This window comes from Pongo abelii, chromosome 19 (assembly GCF_028885655.2).
Source record: "Pongo abelii isolate AG06213 chromosome 19, NHGRI_mPonAbe1-v2.0_pri, whole genome shotgun sequence".
NCBI classification, from domain to species: Eukaryota; Metazoa; Chordata; class Mammalia; order Primates; family Hominidae; genus Pongo; species Pongo abelii.
The window spans coordinates 83,208,884-83,233,953 of record NC_072004.2 but is presented as its reverse complement, the minus strand read 5'-3'; the positions used below and the strand labels follow the sequence as shown (position 1 = coordinate 83,233,953).

At 40.0% G+C, this 25,070-nt stretch overlaps 1 protein-coding gene across 25 annotated transcripts in view; it reads right to left on the bottom strand.

The window, feature by feature from the left end:
* The window catches only part of BPTF (bromodomain PHD finger transcription factor), a 158,792-nt gene that overhangs the window by 132,419 nt on the left and 1,303 nt on the right, over positions 1-25,070 (bottom strand). The window lies entirely within an intron of this gene.

The following is a 25,070-nucleotide window of genomic DNA, read 5'->3' as shown; positions in this document are numbered from 1 at the left end:
ATTATATTAATTTTCCTGCATTAAAAAAAAAAAGGACCCCAATCTCACTAGTTAGCAAGGAAAGGCAAAGTAAAACCACAATGAGATAACTGTTCTCATACTCCTCAATGGAAAAAAATTTAACAGTTTAACCAAACTAACTATTGGGAAGGATGCAAAACAATGGTAACACCAGTCTACCACCAGTGGGACTGTAAACTGGTATCACAACTTCAGAGAGAAATTCAGGATTGTCAAGTTTAAGGTTCTGCATATAACTGAACAGCCTGCACACTTGTTTGCCCACAACCAAAGTAAGAAATATATTTTACATCTTATCCAGTACACATACCCCTGAAAACAAAAGCTCTATAAAACACTATTCTCACTACATGCCTTATACTAGTATCTTCTCTCCTACCAACATTGTCTATTCTATTCTCTACTTTTAAAACATGCCGCTTGCAGCTCACAATTAGAAAAACACTTCTCTAGAGACACTATCCTTATGCATATACATGTGGAGGAGAAGTTAAATATTAAATCTGAACTCAATTGAACGTGCACACAAACAATGGTCACCAAGTCTTGGAAAAGGTTGTGTGAGCCCCTTGAGGCGTTCATCCAGCACTGTCTCAGAGAAATCTCTATTTCAATCTATTCCTATATGATGGTTATCAAAAAAAAAAAAAAAAAGCAGAAAATCGCAAAAACAAGTTGACCTTTTTGTGTTCCTTGAGCCCAGTCACGAAGGCCCCTCGTGACTGGACCTCATGCCAAACAACTCATTACAAAAAGAGCTAGGGTCCCAGACACTACCGAAGCTTCATGAGACCTCTCCTTGCATGTGCACAGATAAGTGGTCGACTCTGGAGCCCAGGCTGTTGCTTCCCAGTCTGGTGATGAATCCTCCATAGTCTGGCGAGTGTAAATATATATATACCTCTTTTCCCTTCTCCCCTTTCCATTACAATTTGCTTATTGTATCAATTTGCTTATTATATCATTTGCTTATTATATCTGCATTGCCATTTACGTGGGATAAAGCTTGTTTACCCTTAAAGGTATTGCGTGTGTGTCTTTTCTTCTCCCCTAGCATGTTTCCCACACAGAACAATGCAGAGCATTTAATATTGTTTATAAAAGCAAAGAAACAATCAACCAAGCTGAAAACAACCAAAATGTCCATCAACAGGAAAACAGTCAAATTGTGGCTTATTCATTGGATAGAATTCTATAGATCAATTTTGAGTAATTTAAGGCTATGCATATCAACATGGATCAATCTTAAAAACAAAAACACAGGGCCGGGTACAGTGGCTCATGCCCGTAATCCCAGCACTTTGGGAGGCCGAGGTGGGCAGATCACGAGGTCAGGAGTTCTGGACTAGCCTGGCCAATATGGTGAAACCCCGTCTCTAAGAAAAATACAAAAATTAGCTGGGCGTGGTGGCACACACCTGTACTGCCAGCTACTTGGGAGGCTGAGGCAGAAGAATCGCTTGAACCCAGGAGACGGAGGTTGCAGTGAGCCGATATCATGCTACTGCCAGCCTAGGCAACAGAGCGAGACTCTGTCTCAAAAAACAAACAAACAAACAAAAACACCATGAAGCAAAAGAAAAGTTTTAAAGTGTAAAACCATGGAAATACAGTTTATATACTACTTACGGATGAATACATATATGAACTAGTAGTTAATATCACCACTAGAATATAATCTCCTTAAGGGCAGGGATTTTTTAAGTTTGCCAATGTTAAGTAGTGGCTAGCATATAATAGGCTATTAAATAAAGATTTATTACAAGAATTAGTAGTTTTGAAAGTACTAGCACATGCACTTACACACGAAAATGATATTCTTGCATTATCTGACATTAGAAATGTGTTTTGATTTCTATGTAAGTACAGGACTACAGTGAGAAGCCTTAAAACAGTGGTTCTCAAACTTCAGAGTGCATATGTCACTGATTCAATAGGTCTAGAATAGAGTCTGAGAACCTGCATTTCTTTTTTTTCTGAGATGGAGTCTTGCTCTGTTGCCCAGGCTGGATTGCAGTGGCACGATCTCAGCTCACTGCAACGTCTGTCACCCAGGTTCAAGTGATTCTCCTGCCTCAGCCTCCCGAGTAACTGGGATTACAGGTGCCCACCACCACGCCTGGCTAATTTTCTTTGTATTTTTAGTACAGAAGGGGTTTCCCCATGTTGGCCAGGCTGGTCTCAAACCCCTCACCTCAAGTGATCCACCCGCCTTAGCCTCCCAAAGTTGTGGGATTACAGGTGTGAGCCATCACGCCCGGCCGAGAACTTGCATTTCTAACAATTCCCAGGTTGTGCTGTTCTGGCAAACCATACTCTGAGAAACACCTCCCTATAACCTGATAGGTTATTTCCCCTAAGATCCAGATGAGTAAAAATTAATACACATTAGATGAAATTCCAGAAGTTACCTTCAAACCTTGTTATTCATTGAATGTCATGAAAATATTAGAAAAACAAACAAAAAATAAAAAACAAAAAACTTGCTACTCGACAAGTGACTGGCATTATCATGTCTGAGAGAAATTCAGAATCTCAGACCCAAGCCCAGACCTATTAAATTAGGATCTGCAGTTTCTCACAATCTTCAGGTGATTTATATGGTCACTGAAGTTTGAAAAGCTGCCCTGAAACAGAGGTGCAGGAAAAATCATCTGGTAAATTGTTAAAAGTAATCTCAAATGCAACCCAAATTCACAGAACCCCAGGTGAAGCTCAGTAATCTGTATTTTTATCCTTCTCCCCAAATAATTCTGATGTGCAGGCCAGTTTGGAAACCACTGCTTTAAAGAAAATGGATACTCCCCTTACCAAGCAGAAAGGGTTTTGGAAACTCATGCAAGGGAAGCAAAAAGATGCCTCAGGAGGCACAATTACAACAGGATTGATGCAAAGGGAAGCTGAAGCTTAACCAAAGACATTAATATATGCCCACAAATGAAAATGCTAAGGAAGTCAAGTGGTCTGCATGAATTCTGAAGAAAAATGGAGAATCAAAGAACAAAATTTGTCAATGAATTTCCAGCACAGTCTAGGTTAAGGGAGTGAATTCCCTGACTGAATGGCAAACTCTGGACCACCTGATCGGTTATTACCTCAATGGAGGAATTATGTTACAATGTATAGGTATTCTAATTAGAATGACCTGGCAGTTATTGAGGCAAAATTTTCCGCTCCTTTGTATTCTGTAACACAAGAGGGATCTACATGGATGTTCTCTTCTCTGAACTGTTCGGATGAACTGGTCAACAGCACTCATCATGCCTTGGTTTTTAAATATGCATTGTAGTCATTATCTGTTATTTAATTAATTTCTCATATTTTTAATTTTTAAAAAAAGTTTGCCTATATATTTTAGACAGAAATTGCCTTACTTCGCTGAAATTCTGAGAAATCCTAAACAATTTTCAAGGCCGGGCTCAAATGTCACCTCTACTACCCTTTGCTGTGCCTCCAGGCGCTGTGCTTCTGACACTTTGTACGGTCCTCCATGACAGCGTGAGCACAATTATATTACAGGCAATTACTCATGCCCCCTGGCTCATTTGTTGACTCCTTTAGAGGACAGATCATGTTTTAGTTATTGTAGCAACTAAAAAAATATTTGTTCAACCAATGACACCCATAAACAAAACTACCTGCCGAGGGCAGAGATGCAGGGGTAAAGTCATGCCAAGATTAAATCCCAGAAACCACTGTCGATTTTTTAGAGTTGACCCCTACATTTATTGAATTAAAAAAAAAAAAAAAGAATTTACAGTGTTTTCAGACTTCTAGACCTCAAAAGACAACTCTATATAATGTGTGTTTCTAGAAGGAAAAAATGTAACATTGTCCCCTTATTTCTAATTGGTATCTGAGAGAAAGTGGCCTCACTCGGTATTGGTATAGAGAAGGGGGAAGTTCATTTCCAGCCGAAGTTAATACTCCAGAACTAATAAAATCTAATTATTTAATCTACTGTTACATATATATAAACCATGACTGGCACATCAAGAAGAAATAATCTGTGATGCATTGAAATATTTTAAAAATTATAAAACTTATTTGTCAAATGTAACAAGGACTCACCTTTTCATGTGGAATAGTGTCCCAATCTAGTATTAACATTATTACTGAACAAGGTTATGCACTTCGAGTACATTCCATTTGCCCCCAATCCCTATCTTCTGTGTCAGTAATAATATAAAAATCAGCAGCTAGCTTTTATAGAGTGCTTTCTTTTTTTTTTTTTTTTTTTTTGAGATGGAGTCTCGCTCTGTCGCCCAGGCTGGAGTGCAGTGGCGCAATCTAGGCTCACTGCAAGCTCTGCCTCCCGGGTTCAAGCCGTTCTCCTGCCTCACTCCCAAGCAACTGGGATTACAGGCGCCCACCAGCACACCCGGCCATTTTTTTTTTTTTTTTTTTTTTAGACGGAGTCTCGCTCTGTCACCCATGCTGGAGTGCAGTGGCACAACCTCTGCTCACTGCAAGCTCCGCCTCCCCGGTTCATGCTATTCTTCTGCCTCAGCCTCCCAAGTAGCTGGAATTACAAGCATGTGCCACCACGCCCAGCTAATTTATTATTTTTAGTAGAGATGGGGTTTCACCATGTTGGCCAGGCTGGTCTCGAACTCCTGACCTCAGGTGATCCACCCACCTCGGCCTCCCAAAGTGCTGGGATTACAGGTGTGAGCTAACAAGCCTGGCCTATAGAGTGCTTTCTATTTGCCAGACATTGTGCTAAGTAAGCATTTTAAAGTGCATTATCTTATTTTTATCCTCAGATCAACTCCATAAAATAGATACCATTATTACTTCCTTTCAAAGATGTTTATAGGCTAAATGACTTGTCCAAGGTCACAGCCAGTACCACTAAGAGTTACAACCAACACAGGTCCCAAATAAAACAAAAAACAACAACAAACCCACAAGTCCAGCTGGGCTTGGTGGCTCATGCCTGTAATTCCAGCACTTTGGGAGGCCAAGGCGGGTGGATCACTTGAGGTCCGGAGTTCAGGACCAGCCTGGCCAACATGGCGAACTCTGTCTCTACTAAAATAACAAAAATTAGCTGGGTGTGGTGACGTGTGCCTGTAATCCCAGCTACTCCAGAAGCTGAGGCACTAGAATTGCTTGAACCCAAAGGGCAGAGGTTGCAGTAAGCCCAGACTGTACCACTGCACTCCACCCTAGGCGACAGGGACCCTGTCTCCAAACAAACAAACAAACCCACACAAGTCCTAAGCTATGGTCTTTACTACTATATTAGACTTCCTCCCATATTGTTAAAAACCATCTGACTTGACCTCTCAGTGAAAGGGAATTTGAGAAATAACAAGTGCCTATTGTGCAGGTGGGAGAAATGACAGATAAAGGAGACAAATCAGTGAAGTGACAATGTTATAAAGTATGAGACCTGAACAAAAATTTCAGGTGCTTACTTAATAGCCATGTGTCTCGTGGCTACCATACAGGACAGTACACACACAGAATATTTCCAACATCACAAAAAGTTCTATTGGACAGCCTTGGTCTAGAAATACATCTAGGGACTACCACACAATAACTGAAGTTCAAATAACCCAGTGGGTTATCAATACAAAGCTAAAATACATTCAGTATCCTCTATGTTGCCCAGGCTGCTCTAAAATTGCTGGGCTCAAGTGATCCTCCTACCTCAGCCTCCAAAAGTGTAGGAATTACAGGTGTGAGCCACCATGCCCAGCCTATATTTTTAAAACTTTTCTGAATGTTTGGACTATTTTATAATTATTTTAATGGGAGAACTTCTTTTATATTTGAAAGATTTATTTACAGAAGATTGCCACCAAATACAATGTTCATCAACCACTAGTGAATGTTATCATATATTCAAGAAAAAATTTTGCTTCAGTAGAAAAACAGGACAAAGAAAAATTTTGGCTTCGAAAAAGTTTAAGAACTCATTTAATGTCTTTTAGCCTTTGAAAGATAAAAATAGCTTTCACATATCTCTTTGGTTTTTTCCCCAAGAAGTATGGCTCTAGGATAGTTTGGTAAACATTCCTAAAATGTGGCTCAAACCCTACAACATAAAGATCCCCTGTTTTTCTTTTTTATTATATACATTTATATAGATATATAGTTATAAATATATATAAAATAAAATATATATTTTTTGAGACAGAATCTTGCTGTCGCTCAGGCTAGATAGAGTACAGTGGTGCTATCACATCTCACTGCAGCCTCGCCTCCTGGGCTCAAGAGATCCTCCCACCTCAGCCTCCTGAGTAGCTGGGACAAAATTAAATTATGTCCCAATAATTAAAAATTAATGACATGCACCACCATGCCCAACTGATTTTTAAATTTTCTGTCAAGATGGGGTCTCCCTATATTGCCCAGGCTGGTCTTGAACTCCTGGGCTCACACAATCCTCTCACCTCGGGCCTCCCAAAGTGCTAGGATTACAAGCGTGAAGCACCTGGTCTCTTGTTTTTCACAATGAATAAAAAAAAGAACTCGAGCCCACTCTTCAGTAAGACTCCAAAGGGAGACAGGAAGAAAGGGAGATGTCTTCAAATGCCAGATAATGAACGAAGAAATGATAGAAACAGAGAAGTCACCATTTGCAATCACCGGTGTAATTGATTCAAGCAAGAATCATCAATAGATCCTAAAACTATTGGGTGAAAGGTTGTTGGGCAATAGATATATTCTCAAAGAATCACCTTACAGATAAATACGACTTTCAAAGGTGAAAGATACCTTTACAGGGATAATTCTAGCACATGTCCCCTTTACCAAGTGATCAAACTTATCAATAATGGAACAAATTGATGGTGTACCTCCTGATGAGATGTGCTGAGGAGGAGATGTGCACTTATACAGCATTCCTACTGCAAGTATCTAAACTCAATCTATGCACGTAAAAAACAATCAGATAGGCTGGGCACAGTGGCTCATGCCTGTAATTCCAGCACTTTGGGAGGCTGAGGCGGACGGATTACTTGAGGTTGGAAGTTCATGACCAGCCTGACCAACATGATGAAACGCTGTCTCTACTAAAAATACAAAATTGGCCAGGAGTGGTGGCACATGCCTGTAATCCCAGCTCCTAGGGAGGCTGAGGCAGGAGAATTGCTTGAACCTGGGAGGCGGAGGTTGCAGTGAGCCGAGATTGTGCCATTGCACTCCAGCCTGGGCAACGAGAGTGAAACTCCGTCTCAAAAAAAATAAATAAAATTAAAAAATCAGATAAATCCAAATGGCGAGACATACTATAAAGCAACAGACTGGACACAGTGGTTCACGCCTGCAATCCTACTACTTTGGGAGGCCGAGATGGGTAGATTGCCTGAGCTCAGGAGTTTAAGTCCAGCCTGGGCAACATGGTGAAACTCCGTCTCTAGTAAAAAAAAAAAAAAAAAAAAAAAAAAAAAAAAAATTAGCCGGGCGTGGTGGCTCACGCCTATAATCCCAGCACTTTGGGAGGCTGAGGTGGGTGGATCACGAGGTCAGGAGATCGAGACCATCCTGGCTAACACGGTGAAACCCCGTCTCTACTACAAATACAAAAAATTAGCCGGGCGTGGTGGCGGGCGCCTGTAGTCCCAGCTACTCGGGAGGCTGAGGCAGGAGAATGGCGTGAACCCGGGAGGCGGAACTTGCAGTGAGCCGAGATTGTGCCACCGCACTCCAGCCTGGGCGACAGAGGGAGACTCCATCTCAAAAAAAAAAAAAAAAAAAAAAAATTAGCCAGACATGGTGGTGCATGCCTGTAGTCTCAGCTACTCCGGAGGCTGAGGCACAAGACTCACCTGAACCTGGGAGGTGGAGGTTGCAGTGAGCTGAGATCATGCCACTGCACTCCAGCCTGGGTGACAGAGTGAGACTCCATCTTAAAAAAAAAAAAAAAAAAAAAAAAAAAGGCAGGGGCCGGGCACAGTGGCTCACACGTGTAATCCCAGCACTTTGGGAGGCTGAGGTGGGTGGATCACGTGAGGTCAAGAGTTTGAGACCAGCCTGACCAACATGGTGAAACCCCATCTCTACTAATAATAATAAATTAGCCGGGCGTGGTGGCACATGCCTCTAATCTCAGCTACTCAGGAGGCTGAGGCAGGAGAATCGCTTGAACCCAGGAGGCGGAGGTTGCAGTGAGCCACAATTGTGCCATTGCACTCCAGCCTGGGCAACAAGAGCAAAACTGCATCTCATAAAAAAGACAACTGCTCCAGACAATTTAAAAATTTCATTATCACAAAAGACCACCCTCACCCCCAAAGGTGATAGAACTGCTCTATAGTAAAGGTGCTACAGAGACATTAACTAAGCTTTTCTGTATGTATATCTAGATATACACAGATATTTATACATATATATATCTAGATATATATCTACATACATTCAAAGTCTCACGTAAGGCTGGGTATGCCTATAATCCCAGCACTTTGAGAGGCTAAGGAGGGTAGATCACTTGAGGTCAGGAGCTCGAGACCAGTGTGACCAAAATGGTGAAACCCTGTCTCTACTAAAAATACAAAAATTAGCCAACATCACACCACTGCACTCCAGCCTGGGCGATAAAGCTAGACTCAATCTCACGTAGATATATATCTATATGTATCTATGTCTACATATCTATATGTATTTATCTGTATATGTAGATATATATTTACATGTATGTAGAGATATAGGTATATATCTACATACATCTACATGTATATAGATATATGTATCTACATATACATCTACACACATTGAAAGTCTCACCAGTGTTATAACTTTTGCTTTCAACCACTATAGATATTTTAAAGAGCTTAAGAAACAACTGTTTGTGTTTTTACTTTTTCCCAGATACCATTTCTGTTGCTCTTTATCTCTGAAGTTCTAGTATTTCCTTTGGCCTAAAGACCTTCTTTTACATTTATTTTAGAGCAGAACTTTTGGCAACACATTCTCTTAGATTTTCTTCATCCTAAATGTCTTTTTTTTTTTTTTTTTGGCCTTAATTGTTAAAGAGTATTTTTGCTGGATACAGAATTCTGGATTGACATTTCTCTCAGTACTTTAAAGATGTTCTACAGTTACATGAATTACTGGAAGGCTTAAAGTTGGGGACCGACTCTATCACATATATGTTTTATAGAAACATATTTTGTATTTTCATTGTGGACCACAGCCTTTGTCATCACAAAATCTTTGTCTCCTTTGTGAGTTTCTAAATTTTGCTTTGAACCTAAACTTTTATAACTCCTTTCTTTTTATTTTCTACAATGTGGAGTTTATCTGGGACAGCATAGGAAGTTGGAAATACATAACTGGAGTTTAGAAGAGAGGTCTGAGAAGAAAAATGGATCTAGAAGTCATTGATATTTTGGCGGTAACTGAGTCAACTGATAATTAGGGGAAAGTTGGGGAAACTAAATGCTGAGGACTATCACATGTAAGAGGGATGTCTGAAAGAGGAGTAACTGGTCAAGGAAATTGAGTCATGAGTTGCAACAGGAAATTTAAGAAGGATGTAGTGGCCAAAGGTATCATGCATGCATTGTATATGTATGTAGATACATATCTTTCCATGTATGTAGATACATACCTTTCCATGTATGTAGACAGATGTCTATGTATATAGACAATGTATGCATATAGATATACACTGAAAGTGTATGTGGATACATATCTATATATATCTACATAGATTGAAGGTGTATAAAGATATATACACACACATACATACACACATATGTACAATTATAACATAAAAGAGGGGCGCTAGAATAAAGAAACCTGTATGGTTGCAATACTTTTACGTTTTATTTTACATTTTATTTAGAGGTAAGATGCTAACTCTAAGTAGACAGTTTAGGTATATATTTTGTAATTCCTACAGCAAAAACATAGCACAGATATAACCAAAAGCCAATTAATAAAACACTAAAAAAATTCAATTAATCCAAAAGTAGGCAGAAAAAAGAAACAGAAGAAACCCCCCAAAAAAGAGATAATCAGAAAACAAATAATAAAATAAGAAACCTAAATCCAATCATTATCAATCATATTAAATGTAAATGGTCCAAAACACATCAATTAAAAGAGGCTGTCAGATTAAATTTAAAAGAAAAACAAACAAGAAACCATTTCAAATTATAATGATATGGCCAGGTATGGTGGCTCACGCCTGTAATCTCAGCATTTTGGGAGGGTGAGGTGGGTGGACTGCTTGAGCCCAGGAATTCAAGACCAGCCTGGGCAACATGGCAAAACCCCATCTTTATTTTCACAAATTAAAAAATAGATGAATATCATGATACATAGATTAAAAGCAAAAGGGCAGAAAAAGATATGTCATTTTATCACTAGTCAAAAAAAGTATTATATTATTGCTAATATAAAATAATTTTATATTAGTATTAAATAGTGGTATTTATTTTTTATTTATTTATTTTGAGACAGATTTTCGCTCTTGTTGCCCAGGGTGGAGTGCAATGGCGCGATCTCGACTCACCACAACCTCCGCCTCCTGGGTTCAAGCCATTCTCCTGCCTCAGCCTCCCGAGTAGCTGGGATTACAGGCATGTACCACCACGACCGGCTAATTTTTTGTATTTTTAGTAAAGACGGGGTTTCACCATGTTGGTCAGGCTAGTCTCGAACTCCCAACCTCAGGTGATCTGCCTGCCTTGGCCTCCCGAAGTGCTGGGATTACAGGCATAAGCCATAGTGCCTGGCCTTACTATCTGACCTTTTACAAAAAAAGTCTGGCAAGCTCTGGATTAGGCAGAGTTGTTAGACGAACCCCAAATGTCTACAAGAAAAAAAGTGAAAAAAAGTGGTAAATTAGACTTTATCAAAATTTAAAACTTATGCTCTGGGAAAAAGACACTGTTAAGAGAATGAAACACAAGGCACAGATGGAGAGAAAATATATGTACATCACACAGCCTAACAAAGCACTTATATCCAAAATATATAAAGAACTCTTACTACTCAATAATAAGAAATTGGCCGGGCATGGTGGCTCATGCCTGTAATTCCAGCACTTTGGGAGGCTGAGACAGGCGGACTGCTTGAGCTCAGGAGTTCAAGACCAGCCTGGGCAACATAGTGAAACCCCATCTCTACTAAAAATACAAAAATTAGCCAGGTGTGGTGGCATGTGCCTGTGGTCCCAACTACTTGGGAGGCTGAAGTGGGAGAATCACCTTGAGCCTTGGATAGGCAGGGAATGACAGGCTCCAGTGAGCCAAGATCATGCCACTGCACTCCAGCATGGGTGAAAGAGCGAAAGTCTGTCTAAAAAAATAGAAGGAGGAGAAGGAGAGGGGGAAGAGGGGGAAGAGGGGGAGGAGGGGAAGGAGGAGGCGGAGGAGCAGCAGCAGCAACAACAACAACAACAACAACAAGAGGAGCAGCAGCAACCCAATTAAACATCTTAAATAAAGATTTTGGTATCTTGGCCAGGCATGGCAGCTCATGCCTGTAATCTCAGCACCTTGAGAGGCCGAGGCAGGTGGATTGCTTGAGCCCAAGAGCTTGAAATCAGTCTGGGCAACATAATGAAACCCTATCTCTACAAATAAAAATAAAAAATTAGCCAACTGTGGAGGTGCGTACTTGAAATCCCAGCTACTGGGGAAGCTGAGAGGTGGGAGGATGGCTTGAGGCTAGGAGGTGGAGGCTGCAGTGAGTGGTGACTGCGCCACTGCTCTCCAGCCTGGGCAACAGAGCAAGACCCTATCTCAAAAAAAAAAAAAAAATTCAGTATTTTTCCATAAAAAATGGTATACAGATGGCAAATAAAAAGATGCACATAAAAGGAGGCTCAGAACCATTTGTCATTAGGGACAAGCAAATTAAAACCAGAAGGAGATATCACTATATACCTATTAAGGTGTCTTAAAAAAAAAAAACAACAAAAACTGACAATATCAAGTGCTAGGGAGGATACAGGGCAACCGGAACTCTTCATACATTTGCAGGTAAGAAGGCAACATGGTACAGCTACTTTGGAAAACAGTTTTGGCAGTTTCTCATAAACATACAACCCAGAAATCATACTCCTAGGTATTTACTCAAGAGAAACAAGTATTGTGTTCATACAAAACCATTATGGAAACGTTTAGGACAGCTTTATTCATAGTTGCCAAAAACTAGAGATAACTGAAATATCCAACTATTGAACGGATAAATGCACTGTGATACACTCATATAAGGGACTGCTACTCAGCAATAAAGAAACTACTGATACACACAACAACACAGATGAATCTCAAATACATTACGCACTGTACATGTATAAACTATTTAAAAATTAAAATACCTTTTTAAAAGTCAAACAGTACATGAAAAAATAGGATCAAGAGAGGTTTGCTGCAGGAATGTAAGGGTGGATCAATATTATAAGATCTAATATAATTCTATGAATATACACCACTGTAATTAATATGTAGCATGCAGGAGAAAAACTATATGATCATCTTAAAAGATGCTAAGATGGCATGTGACAAAATACAATAGCCATAGCTGATTTAAAAAATAATAATAATAAAACAGGAAAAAAAAAGAGAAACAGGTGAATACATTCAACATATTGAAGGTCTCAAACCAACAGTTAACCATGAAATATTCGCATCAGTTCCATTAAATTTGGAAAGCATACTAAGATGCCTATTGTTATAACTAACATTTAACATTGTTTTGGAGGTGGTACGCAATGCAATTTGTTTCTTTTTTTTCCTTTTTTTTTAATTACCCAGGTTCCCATCAATGGTAGAGGGCAATATAATTTGAAGAGAAAAAGGAGATATAAATATAAGAAAATCAGATGTGTACATATGATTCATTTTTGCAGATGACACAACTTTATTCCTAGAATAAAATTATTCCAATCAAAGCAAAAGCTACAAGAAACAATTAGAAAAAAGAATAGGTGGCTAAATACAAAATTAATTTTTAAAATTCATTAGTTTTCAACTAGAAGCCCCAGCAGAGCAGGTATCTTTATACACAAAGATAAAATAAGATTTCATGGCATAAGTGAAAATATTTAGCAAATGAATTATACTTCATCCAATTTTGTAAAAAGTATGTATGCACACATGTGCTGGGCACGGTGGCTCACACCTGTAATCCCAACAGTTTGGGAAGCCGAGGAGGGAGGACTGACTGAGCTCAGGAGTTCAACACCAGCCTGGGCTGGTGAAACCTCGTCTCTACTAAAAAAATACAAAAAATTAGCCAGGCATGGCGGCGAGCGCCTGTAGTCCCAGCTACTCGGGAGGCTGAGGCAAGAGAATCACCTGAAGAAGTGGAGGTTGCAGTGAGCCAAGACTGTGCCACTGCACTCCAGCTTGGGTGACAGAGCGATACTCCAGCTCAAAAAAAAAGTATGTACGTACACATGTTTACACAAAGATGGTTACCTAATGAGAGGAACCAAAATATTAATGTTCTGGGTTTTCTAAATGTTCTACATTACTTTTCTGATAAAGAGAAGAAGCAAAAATAAAATTTAAAGGTTTTACTAGATTTTCAGAAGCATTATTTGTAAAACTCAAAGCTTTTTCCTAAACTAATTATCGAAATCACAGACTAATGAATGTCAAGAGCTCAAAAACAGGGTGAATAAACTATGGCCAGCCACAGCCTGTTTTTGTAAATAAAGTTTTATTAGAAAGCAGCCATGCTCATTTGTTTACTTATTGTCTATGGCTGCTTTCCTGCTATGAGGGCAGAGCTGAGCAGCTGTGACAGAGCCAGACGGCCTGCAAAACCTGAAATATCTACTAATTGGTAACCTAAGAACAAGTCTGCCAATCCCCTGACCATTAGATCATGTAGTCCATCCTATACTGTACAGGTGAGTAAACTGAGGTCCACACAAGAATGACTTCTCTATGGTCCAAACTCAAGTTAAGTAAGAAGCAATGAAGAACTCCTTTTCCATGGTACTTTCCACCACTTGGCCAGGAAACTCTCAAAACAGACATCCTGCAGTTTGGGAGGTAAAACTCAGGGTCTCCTATCACATCGCAAGTGAGTGTATTTGCCAATAAATTGATGAGAAGAGGACTCTGGGCCTAGTCAGTATCCAAGAACACCTGCTAAAGGTCTGAGTAAACCTTAGCAGATTCTAGAAAGTTAATTTAAAACCACATAGGCCGGGCACGGTGGCTCACGCCTGTAATCCCAGCACTTTGGGAGGCCAAGGTGGGCAGATTGCCTGAGGTCAGCAGTTCCAGATGAGTCTGGCCAACATGGTGAAACCCCATCTCTACTAAAAATACAAAAAAATTAGCCAGGCGTTGTGGCATGCGCCTTTAATCACAGCTACTCAGGAGGCTGAGGCAGGGGAACTGCTTGGACCAGGGAGGTGGAGGTTGCAGTGAGCCGAGATCATGCCACTGCACTCCAGCCTGGGCGACAGAGCGAGACTCCATCCCCCAAAAAAAAAAAACAAAAACACATAAGCACAGACTAGGGAAGGTTTAAAAACAGATGTTGAGAGTATAATCTGGTCCAGACTTTTAAATGGCACACACTATAACGCAACAATCCAATCCCACTCCTAGGAATCTACCCTACAGAAACACCAGCTTAAGAGACCAAAGGTACATCTCTAGCACATTCAGGACAGCACTGTCTGTAAAAGCAAAAAAAGCCTGAATTCTCAATAGGACTAGTTTTTTAAGGCAAATCAATATTATCAGCAAATGCAGTTATGTATTAATAAAGAGGGGGGCACTTCATGTCTTTACCTTACAGAGGCTCCTAACCTGAGCATGTAAATTTGTGACCCTTGCCTTAAACAATCTCCATTGTTAGGTTCCTTCTGAGATACAGAGAAGATTCACAACTCATGCTATTAAGGCAATTAAGGAAAACCAATATACCTGGAAGAAGGTAATCTTCCAAGTTTACACAGGATCAGAAATCCAATGCATTTCACCTGGATAATTCAGACTCAAAAGTTCAAATATGTATCTGAAATTACAGTAAAACCACTTTAAAACTTTTTACTCTTTGCACAGCACTTTGAAAGCACAGTACAGTCATAAGGTGGAGAAATGAGTAACTTACTGAATAAGACTTTAAGAAGTGTGTGAAATAATTTTGATGTCTACAAAAACAGGGAAAACTGCACTTTCTTTCTGTCTACTTGTTCTCTTGATTACTGTGAGAAGAGTGAAGTCTACGATATTGTTAAGGATTTGTCTGTTTCTCCTTGGAGTTTTATCAGTCCTCATGTATTTTGAGGCTCGTTAATAAGTTCATAAACCTTTAGAAAAGATCGTTTTAGGATGGGCTAAGATGTCATTCACTATTTTAAATGTTGGACCATCTCTTGAGACAAGTATCTATGCAAGAATTAGAAAGGAAAAAGGACAAGAGAAATTCCACACAGATTAATACATGCATTTCTGAAATACTTAACTTCCATAAATAGAATATACTATATACTATACACAGACCTCAAAAGAGGCACTATGAACATACTGAAATCGAGCAAGAAGCCATATTTCTAGTAAAATATATAAACTGCACCTACTGAACATTGCCATTTGGTATGAATCACATGGCCATGCCATTTCCCAAGTGTGTGAATTACAGAACATATCCATGAGTAGAAAGAAGTCTAACTTTCTTAGCAAATCTCAGGGGGTTCCACAGATAAATAATTTGGCCAGTGACTCCTGAGAAAGGTTTTATACAGGAGAACCCAGACACACTAGGACATACTAACATCTCACAATTCAGTTTGCATATCAGCTTTTACACTTTTATAACACTGAAATTCTCTGAATTATGAAACTTAATTTCTCAACCAAAAGTCTCTGAATCCTAATCCTTCCTTCTCTTCTGGCCTATATACATAACTTTTAGCTTAATTTTACCAGGACTGGGCCGGGCACGGTGGCTCACGCCTGTAATCCCAGCACTTTGGGAGGCTGAGGTGGGCAGGTTACAAGGTCAGGATATCAAGACCATCCTGGCTAACATGGTGAAACCCCGTCTCTACTAAAATTACAAAAAATTAGCCAGGCACAGTGGCAGGTGCCTGTAGTCCCAGCTACTTGGGAGGCTGAGGCAGGAGAATGGCGTGAACCCAGGAGGCAGAGCTTGCAGTGAGCCGAGATCGCGCCACCGCACTCCAGCCTGGGCGACAGAGTGAGACTCCGCCTCAAAAAAAAAAAAAAAAAAAAATTTACCAGGACTGTGGCAGATTTTCTAATCACTTTAACTTCCTCTTCACCCTACCACCAAGAACAACAAATGATGGAAAGTCATCTCACTCATGACCCCAAATCTTATTGCAGAAATGCAATACCATCACATACACAAATAATGCTGGGCCCAGAGTCTCCACAAAGGAGGACCTCACTCAGCCAGAGTGCTGGGGCTACCCAAGCTGTGCAGGATTTAGGGCAAATAAAAGGCTAGAGAAAAAGAGATGTTTGGTAAATTCCCTCTGGTCTAACAGAGGCAAACTGACTACAATGAGAACTTTCTGCAATGATATGAAATGCCCCAAATGCTCTACATTTGTGTGGTGCAATACACGTGGCCACAGAGCACTTGAAATGAAATGAATGTATAACAGCTAATGCCACAGGAGAAACTAAGTTTTCATTTTACTTAAATTTTCTTTTTAAGAGATGGGTTCTCACTGTCACCCAGGCTGGAGTGTGGTGGCATGGTCCATAGCTGACTAGGGCCTCAAACTCCTGGGCTCAAGCAATCCTCCCACCTCAGCCTCCCAATTAGGTAGGACTACAGGCACGCCATCCTATGCCCAACTATTTTAATTCTTTTGTAAAGACGGTGTCTTACTATGTTGCTCAGGCTAGTCTTCAACTGCTACCTTAAGTGATCTTCCCACCTCAGCCTCCCAAAGTATTGGGACTACAGGTATGAGCCACCACGCCTGGCCTACCTAGTTTTAATTAATTTAACTCTCCACATGTGGCTAGTGGCTACCCTACTCGACAGTATAGAGCGTGAAAAGAATCCACAGGCTTTCTTTGACTCATCATTCGGTTCCACAATTACTTGTGCTGCCTACCGCATTCAAGAGATTGAACCAGGCACTACAGAGACTGAATGAGACTGTTCCTGCCCAAAGTAGGTTGTAATTAAAAAAGGGCCAGATACTAAAAGCCCATTTCAGTTCCATGTCTTAACAGACAAAGATATAGATAAAGGGGTTAAATAATTAAGAGGACAAAATAATCCTTCCTAAAGGTTTATGGACTTTAGGAAGGAGCCTCAAAATACATGAATACAAAGCCTCGAAATACATGAAGATTGCTAGAACTTCAAGGAGAAACAGACAAATCCCTCACAATAGCTGTAGACTTCAAGACTTCTCTCAGTAATCAACAGAACAAGCAGAAAGACAGATCTTAATAACACTATCAACCAACTTGACCTAATTGACATTTATGCAATATTCCACCCAACAAGAGCAGAATACAAAATTCTTTTCAAGTACATATGGAAAATTCACTTAGACTGACAAAATTTTGGGGTGCAAAACAAACCTCTAAAAATGTTTTATAAAATTAAAGTCATACAAAGTATACTCTCTGAACAAAATGAAATTAAATTAGAAATCAGTAACAGAAAGATAACTAAAAAATTCCCAAATATTTGGAAACTAAAACAATTAATGCACATGGTCCTGGAGGTTACATGGGTGGGAAACAAAGGAACTTAGCCCCACCTGGGGGTAAAGGGAATGGTGATCAGAGAAGGCAGGCTGGAGAAGGTGATGGATGGGTGACTAGGAGTTAGGTGTGTGAGAACTACAAAGAAATCAGTATTACTAGATCCATTCGAGATGAAGAGAAGAAATAAGGAGTGAATAAGGAAAAGAAAAATAAGGGAGATTCAGAAGTCAGTTCATCCTTGAATCCTTTTCTCCCATTCACCACATCCCAGCCTAACCAATCTATCACTAAGGATTCATTCTAACTCCTGAATTACTTTTTTCCAGGCACGGTGGCTCACACCTGTAATCCCAGCACTTTGGGAGGCCAAGGCGGGTGGATCACTTGAGATCAGAAGTTCAAGACAAGCAAGGCCAACATGGTGAAACCCTCTTATACCAAAAATATAAAAATTAGCCAGGCATGGTGGCGCACACCTGTAGTCCCAGCTACTCAGGAGGCTGAGACAGAAGAATCGCTTGAACCCAGAAGGCAGAGGTTGCAGCGAGCCAAGATCATGCCACTGCACTCCAGCCTGGGCTACAAGGGACTCTGTCTCAAAAAAAAAAAAAAAAAAAAAAGAAAGAAAGAAATTAAAACTGAATTTGCAATAATCCAGCAAATAATCCTAGTTATATACCCAAGAGAAATGAAAACATACGTATAGATAAAAACGTACACGAATGTGCTCAGCAGCATTATTCCTAATGGCCAAAAAGTGGAAACCGTTCAAATGTCCATGAACTTAAGAAATGGATAAGCAAAACATGGTCTCTGGACACAGAGGTGTGTGCCTGTAAACCTAGCCACTCTGGAGGCTGGAAGGCTGAGGCAGGAAGATTGCCTGAGCCCAGGAGTTTGAGGTCAGCCTGGGCAACATTGCAAGACCCTGTCTCCATTAAAAAAAAAAAAAAAAAAAAAAAAAAAGGTGGTATAGCCATACAATGAAGTGTTATTCAAATATAGTACTGATACATGTTAAGATATGCATAAACCTTGAAAACATTAGGCTAAATGACAGAAGCCATATATTATACTATATGATTCCACTTTATAAGAAATGTCCATAAGAGGCAAATCAGGCCGGGCGCAGTGGCTCACGCCTGCAATCCCAGCACTTTGGGAGGCTGAGGAGAGTGGATCACAAGGTCTGGAGTTCGAGACCGGCCTGGCCAACATAGTAAAACCCTGTCTCTACTAAAAAAAAAAAAAAAAATACAAAAAATTAGCCGGGCACGGTGGCAGGTGCCTGTAATCCCAGCTACTTGGGAGGCTGAGGCAGGAGAATCGCTTGAACCCGGGAGGTGGAGGTTGCAGTGAGCTGAGATCCCGCCACTCCACTCCAGCCCAGGTGACAGAGCGAGACTCTGCCTCAAAAAAAAAAAAGAGGCAAATCAACAGAGAATCACAGTAGATTAGTGGCTGCCAGGGATGAGCAGGAGGGAGGTGAAGAACAGAGAGTGATGCTATAGGTACGGGCTTCTTTTGCGGGGGCATAAAAACGTGCTGGAATTAGGTAGTGTTAATGGTTGCACAACTCTGTTAATATACTAAAAAAACCACTAAATTATATACTTTACAAGGGTACATTTTACAGTATATAAATTATATCTCCATAAAGCTGTTACCTTTTAAAAACTGAATTTTCATAAATATTGCTTGAAAATCATTCAGCAATTCAGAAGATGTCCAATAAATGTTAGCTATTACTGTCACTATTTTTAAAATGTGACAATCACAAAATATTTGAATATAACTTACTATCTAGAAAAACATAAAAATTTTAGATATATACCAGCAGACAAAACAATTAAAACATTATAATTATATTTAACTACGTGCATTTTAATTATTTCTATATGGTCACCTTCGATCTTTTAAAGTGCATTTTGATGTATAAGTGTTTTTTTTTTTTTTTTAAATTAAGAAACATGCTGCCTCCTGAGGCTTATCATTTTAAAAAACCAAAAGCATGAAAAAAATTAGAGGCTGAGTATGGCAGCTCATGCCTGTAATCCCAGCACTTTGGGAGGCCGAGGTGGGCGGATCACAAGGTCAGGAGTTTGAGACCAGCCTGGCCAATATGGTGAAACCCTGTCTCTACTAAAAATACAAAAATTAGACGGGCGCGGTGGCAGGCGCCTGTAGTCCCAGCTACTCGGGAGGCTGAAGCAGGAGAATCGCTTGAACCCGGGAGGTGGAGGTTGCAGTGAACCAAGATTATGCCACTGCACTCCAGCCTGGGTGACAGAGTGAGACTCTGTCTCATAAATAAATAAATAAAATTAGAATAATCAGTGTCTGCATTAAGCTAGTGCTGAGATCATAACCACTGTAAGCAGGCACTCAAAGAGAAGGAAGACCAAGGTGCAAAACAGGACTCAGGGAAGACCTCCCAGGAAGAGGGATTCCAGCCTGGCTAAGGAGCAGGAAGGGAAAAGGGCATCAGCTAGGATTTGCTCCTGTGTCACCCAGGTTACTACTTGCCCACCATGACTACCACTCTCTCACCCCCATGTCTCCACCATTAAGGGTCTTTAGTCAAAGGGAAGACACAGGGTCTTGAGGAGAGAGGAAAGGAGGACCCAACAGAAGAGACCAGAGTTCCTGGTCTTAACATCCCCAGTCCTGTGATACATGTTTCAATACAAACTTCCAAACACACCCGTGGGTGAGCAGAATAGAAAAGCACGAACTGTGTGCAAGACTATTTATTAATGCATACCTAGGACACACCTCTCTACTACTCACAAATCATATTGCCCAACTTTTTCATAACCCTTTTGGCTCTCATTTTGTTTAATTCTCATGTTTAACCTCTTGAGGTGCTGATACCTGAAAACAGATGTCATTATCTCCCTTATAATCTTGACCTCCCCATTGTTACTGAAAGTGCTACCATTCTTAGGGAGGCATATGTAATGCATTCCTCTCTCTACACATCTATGTGTCAAGGCCTGAAGAACTCTAAAGTACCTCCTGGACTGATTTTCCATCCAGGGCTACAAAACCCACCAGCTATCTCGTCCTTGTCAATCCATCCTGCAGAAGAGAATCTAAGCTATACTTCGTGGCATCCCTCTGAAATCATACCCCACTCTTTCAAGATCTTCCGATCATCCCAATACCCAAAATTAAACAGATTTGAAATAGATTTGAAAGAGAGAGAGCTTCAGGCCATTTCCCCAGTAATTCTCTCAATTTGGGAGAAACAGCTACACCAGTGGTTCAACAGCATCTCTGTGATTTGATATGGTTCTGTTTCATGTTTGTGCATGGTGCTGCTGGGAATACAACATAACTCCTCTGGGTGCTCAGGAGTGAAAAAGGGCTGAGGATCACGATCCAGCCCAATCCCTATTCTACAGAAAAGGGGGAAAGTACAGTTGCTATAGCCTGATCCTCTAGGTACTACCCAACACAGCATACAAAGGAGCTTTGGTTTATTTCCTATTCACACACTCAGGCTCTTGCTAAACCGAGTTACTTGAGACTGCCCACACTTTACTATCAGTGCCTGCTGCTCCCTCCCGCTCCCTTTCCCTCCCTCCTTCAATCTGCCTTTCCTTACTCTCCACATGCCCATCCAGGAAGTGTATGCCCACATCAATCCCCTTAAATGGGGTATATTATCTCGCCCTCCTTAAAATGCCCACTGCACTTCGTACCTCACATGCCACAATCAGAAATTATACTGAAAAGATATTAAGTTGACACTGGTAGGAATAATATTGTCAAACCAGTGACAAATTCTGCTTGAATTTGAATCTATGGTTCATTCATGGCATCTCTGCCACTGATCTCCAATGTCACAATCCTTAGAGGACATAAATCACTAACTCTCCCAGGGTAACACCAGGGTTTTTGTTTTACGAATTTATCAGAGGTTCCAAGTTTTAAAATTCCAGGTAAGTATTCTCAGAAGTCTCACACAAGACTGAGACTGCAACACAAGAACCATTCTGTTTTAAATATAATTTCTTAAAATTAGCAAATGCTTAATTTCAAAGTGCTGTCAGAACCTTACCAAATGCCTATTGAAAACACTTCCTATACAATCCTTCTCAGTATATTGGCAATGTCATAAAACCTATAGGCTGAAGTAATTCTAAATTTAAAAAGTAAAAATGAGTTAAAGCATTATTCAGCCATACGCCTTTAGCTTAAACAAAACTAGGTGATTTCAATTTTATACTAAAAAGTTGCCATCCTTATATTTTTTCCATAAAAGGAAAACAATCTTCAATGAATAAACCTTTCATGACTTTAGTAATGTCAACTAATGTCTTTGCATTAAGTTACATTACCTACAAAATACTGAGTTATTTCTTGTATTAGGAGTGAGCTATTTCTTATGTTAGGAATGTCACGTCAGTACTTAAACCAACCCTGTAAACTGTAAAAATTAATCAAATTACTCTAAATTACCAATAAATTCCTCTTTCAGCCTTCACAGTACAACAGGATTCAAACTCATCAATCATACTTCTTTGTGTGTTATTCGGATATCTTAAACCAGTTCTAAAACTTTTTTTCTTCTATCTACACATTTACCTGACAGCCTTCCTCCAGGAAGTACAGACTATAAAACCAATGACACTGGTACTTAGCCTAATCAACTCACTGTCATGCGTTGTTACTCATTCCAGGCAAGTGGGCATGTTTTAAAAGTTTAGAACTCAAAATGTCATATGGGGGGTGGGGGGCGAGGGGAGGAAACTTAAGAGGGCTGGTAGGTAAGTGCAGCAAGCCACCATGACACACATATACCTATGCAACAAACCTGCACGTTCTGCACATTTATCCCGTTTTTTTTTTTTTTAGAAGAGATAAGGAAAAAAGAGTTACATCCATTTTACCATAATCTTAAAAAATAATGTGTTGCAAAAGGTAAAACATCCAAATTAACATCACAGCCAATAAAGGAAAATGCCTGGCAAGCAATATGAAATAGCAACTCAAAAACAAAGTAACCCTTGCAATGAAAAATGTTCACAGAAAAAAAAGAAAAACATTCACTGATCAAATTGTCCATCAAAACCCAATTAGAAAAAACAACAACACCCAAAAAAAACAAAAAACAATTAGACCAATTTTTAGTTTCCTAAATCCAAAGTATTTAGGGGTTATGACACCCACTGTAGAATTATCAAAACTTCATCTATTACAGTTCTCATCTACTAAAAATAATTTATCCAACCAATCTTTGATGAGCACCTGCTATGTGCAAAACACTGTTACAGAAGCTGCAAGGGGAATAAGCTCAATACTTATCTCTAAGGAGTTAATAATTTCATATAAAGATAAGACAACTAGACACATGGTAGGCTACAAGTGTCATTAAGAAAAACAAAATGTCAGGCCAGGCACCGTAGCTCATGCCTGTAATCCCAGCACTTTGGGAGGCCGAGGCAGGCAGATCAACTGAGGTTGGGAGTTCAAGACCAGCCTGACCAACACAGAGAAACCCCGTCTTTACTAAAAATACAAAATTAGCTGGGTGTGCTGGTGCATGCCTGTAATCCCAGCTACTTGGGAGGCTGAGGCAAGAGAACTGCTTGAACCCAGGAGGCGGAGGTTGCAGTGAGCCAAGATTGTGCCATTGCACTCCAGCCTGGGCAGCAAGAGCAAAACTCCTTCTCATAAAAAGAAAAACAAAATGTCACAAAAGTATCAAAAGTAAACACATTTTTCTTAAAGAACACCTAGCTACAAATTGTAATTTAAATCAGCATATGCACACCCATCAATCTTAAATATTATTTGCCATGCCTTCGAATAGGACTTAAAGTTAGCTGAACTGCCCTGCCAAAATGTCTCAGCTCTGTTTAACCAGAAAAAACTTCCTCCAGGGGTGTATGCAATTCAGTCTCCATGTTTCAATTACCGGCTCTGGGTACAAAGAAGACCAACATGTGATTTAAGGTAAAAATTATTATTATAAAAGACGTACTAGGCTGCGCACGGTGGCTCACACCTGTAGTCCCAGCACTTTGGGAGGCCGAGGTGGGCGGATCACGAGGTCAGGAGTTCGAGACCAGCCTGGCCAACATGGTGAAACCCCATCTCTACTAAAAATACAAAAATTAGCCGGGTGTGCTGGTGGGCACCTGTAATCCCAGCTGCTCGGGAGGCTGAGGCAGGAGAATCGCTTGAGTCTGGAAGACGGAGGTTGCAGTGAGCCGAGATCGGGACACTGCACTCCAGCCTGGGTGACAGAGCAAGACTCCCTCTCAAAAAAAAAAAAAAGTAGTAAAATGAAGTTGGCAAGGATTTACATGTAGTCCTTTCTACACATAAGACATAAATACCTGACACTTGATTCATTCCCTTCATTCACCAGACAGCCTGCCCCGGACAAGACTGGCAACGATTCTGACCATTGGGCAAAAGAAATTACCCTTTTTCAGTTATGTTAGGATAACCTATGTGGGTTTACATTTGGCTTAATACTACCCTACTTCTCCAATAAGTACTTAAGCATTTATTAAAATCAAACTTTTCAAGTTAACCACTTCTACTACCCTAGTCTCTCTGAGAAAGACATGACACACCTTACTTCAAGGAAAAAAAGGTCTTTTTTCCTCACAAATATTTTCTCATAAACTTTATTTTTTAAAGGCTTCTAAAACCAGATTCTAATTTAATTAATCCAGATTTGCAAAATTATAAAGGAAAAGTCTTGCCGGTTGTTGCTTTGGTTATGTTAATTTCACAATTTAGTAAATTGCAACTACGTACAAAGCAGCCTTTTGCGGTGGGCCGGGGGTGTTTAACAAAATGCATCTCAGCACCAGCCTAGAGAAACTTTCTGTGAGAAAACATAAGAGGGGTTACCATGGAGAAATTCATTACGGATTTCGGGAGGGCTTTTTCCTCAGAAATAGAGTGAAAAGAAAAAGTCGTTGTGTAATAAATCTGATAATGATGCTGTGTGACTTAGAAGTTGTTCCAAAAGTTCATCTTCGGCAATTATGTCTAGATGATCAACTACATATCTTCTGCAACAGGTGACACGAAACTGCATTTCCCAAGCAAGGCAACGCGATCAAATGAGTTAAGACGCGCGTTCCTGCGGTTTTGTACTTTTATTTTTGATTTAACCAAAATAATTCCGAATCGGATGAATAACCAAATTTGGTTGGCTCTTGTTTGGCTTTCTGCTTTGCTTTTTAATCAGCCATTTAACAGCAACTGTTGCACGGGCCCATTAGCACTCGAAGAATAAAAACAAACACACAGGACCAGATAAGGTTCCCCTACTAACCCAAACGATCCGTTTCCTTAACACAATTTTAAAACCACAGCTAGAGGTGTGAAAACGCATTTTTTGTGTGTGTGTTTGTGTACCACAATCTGTCCAAATCCTTAATT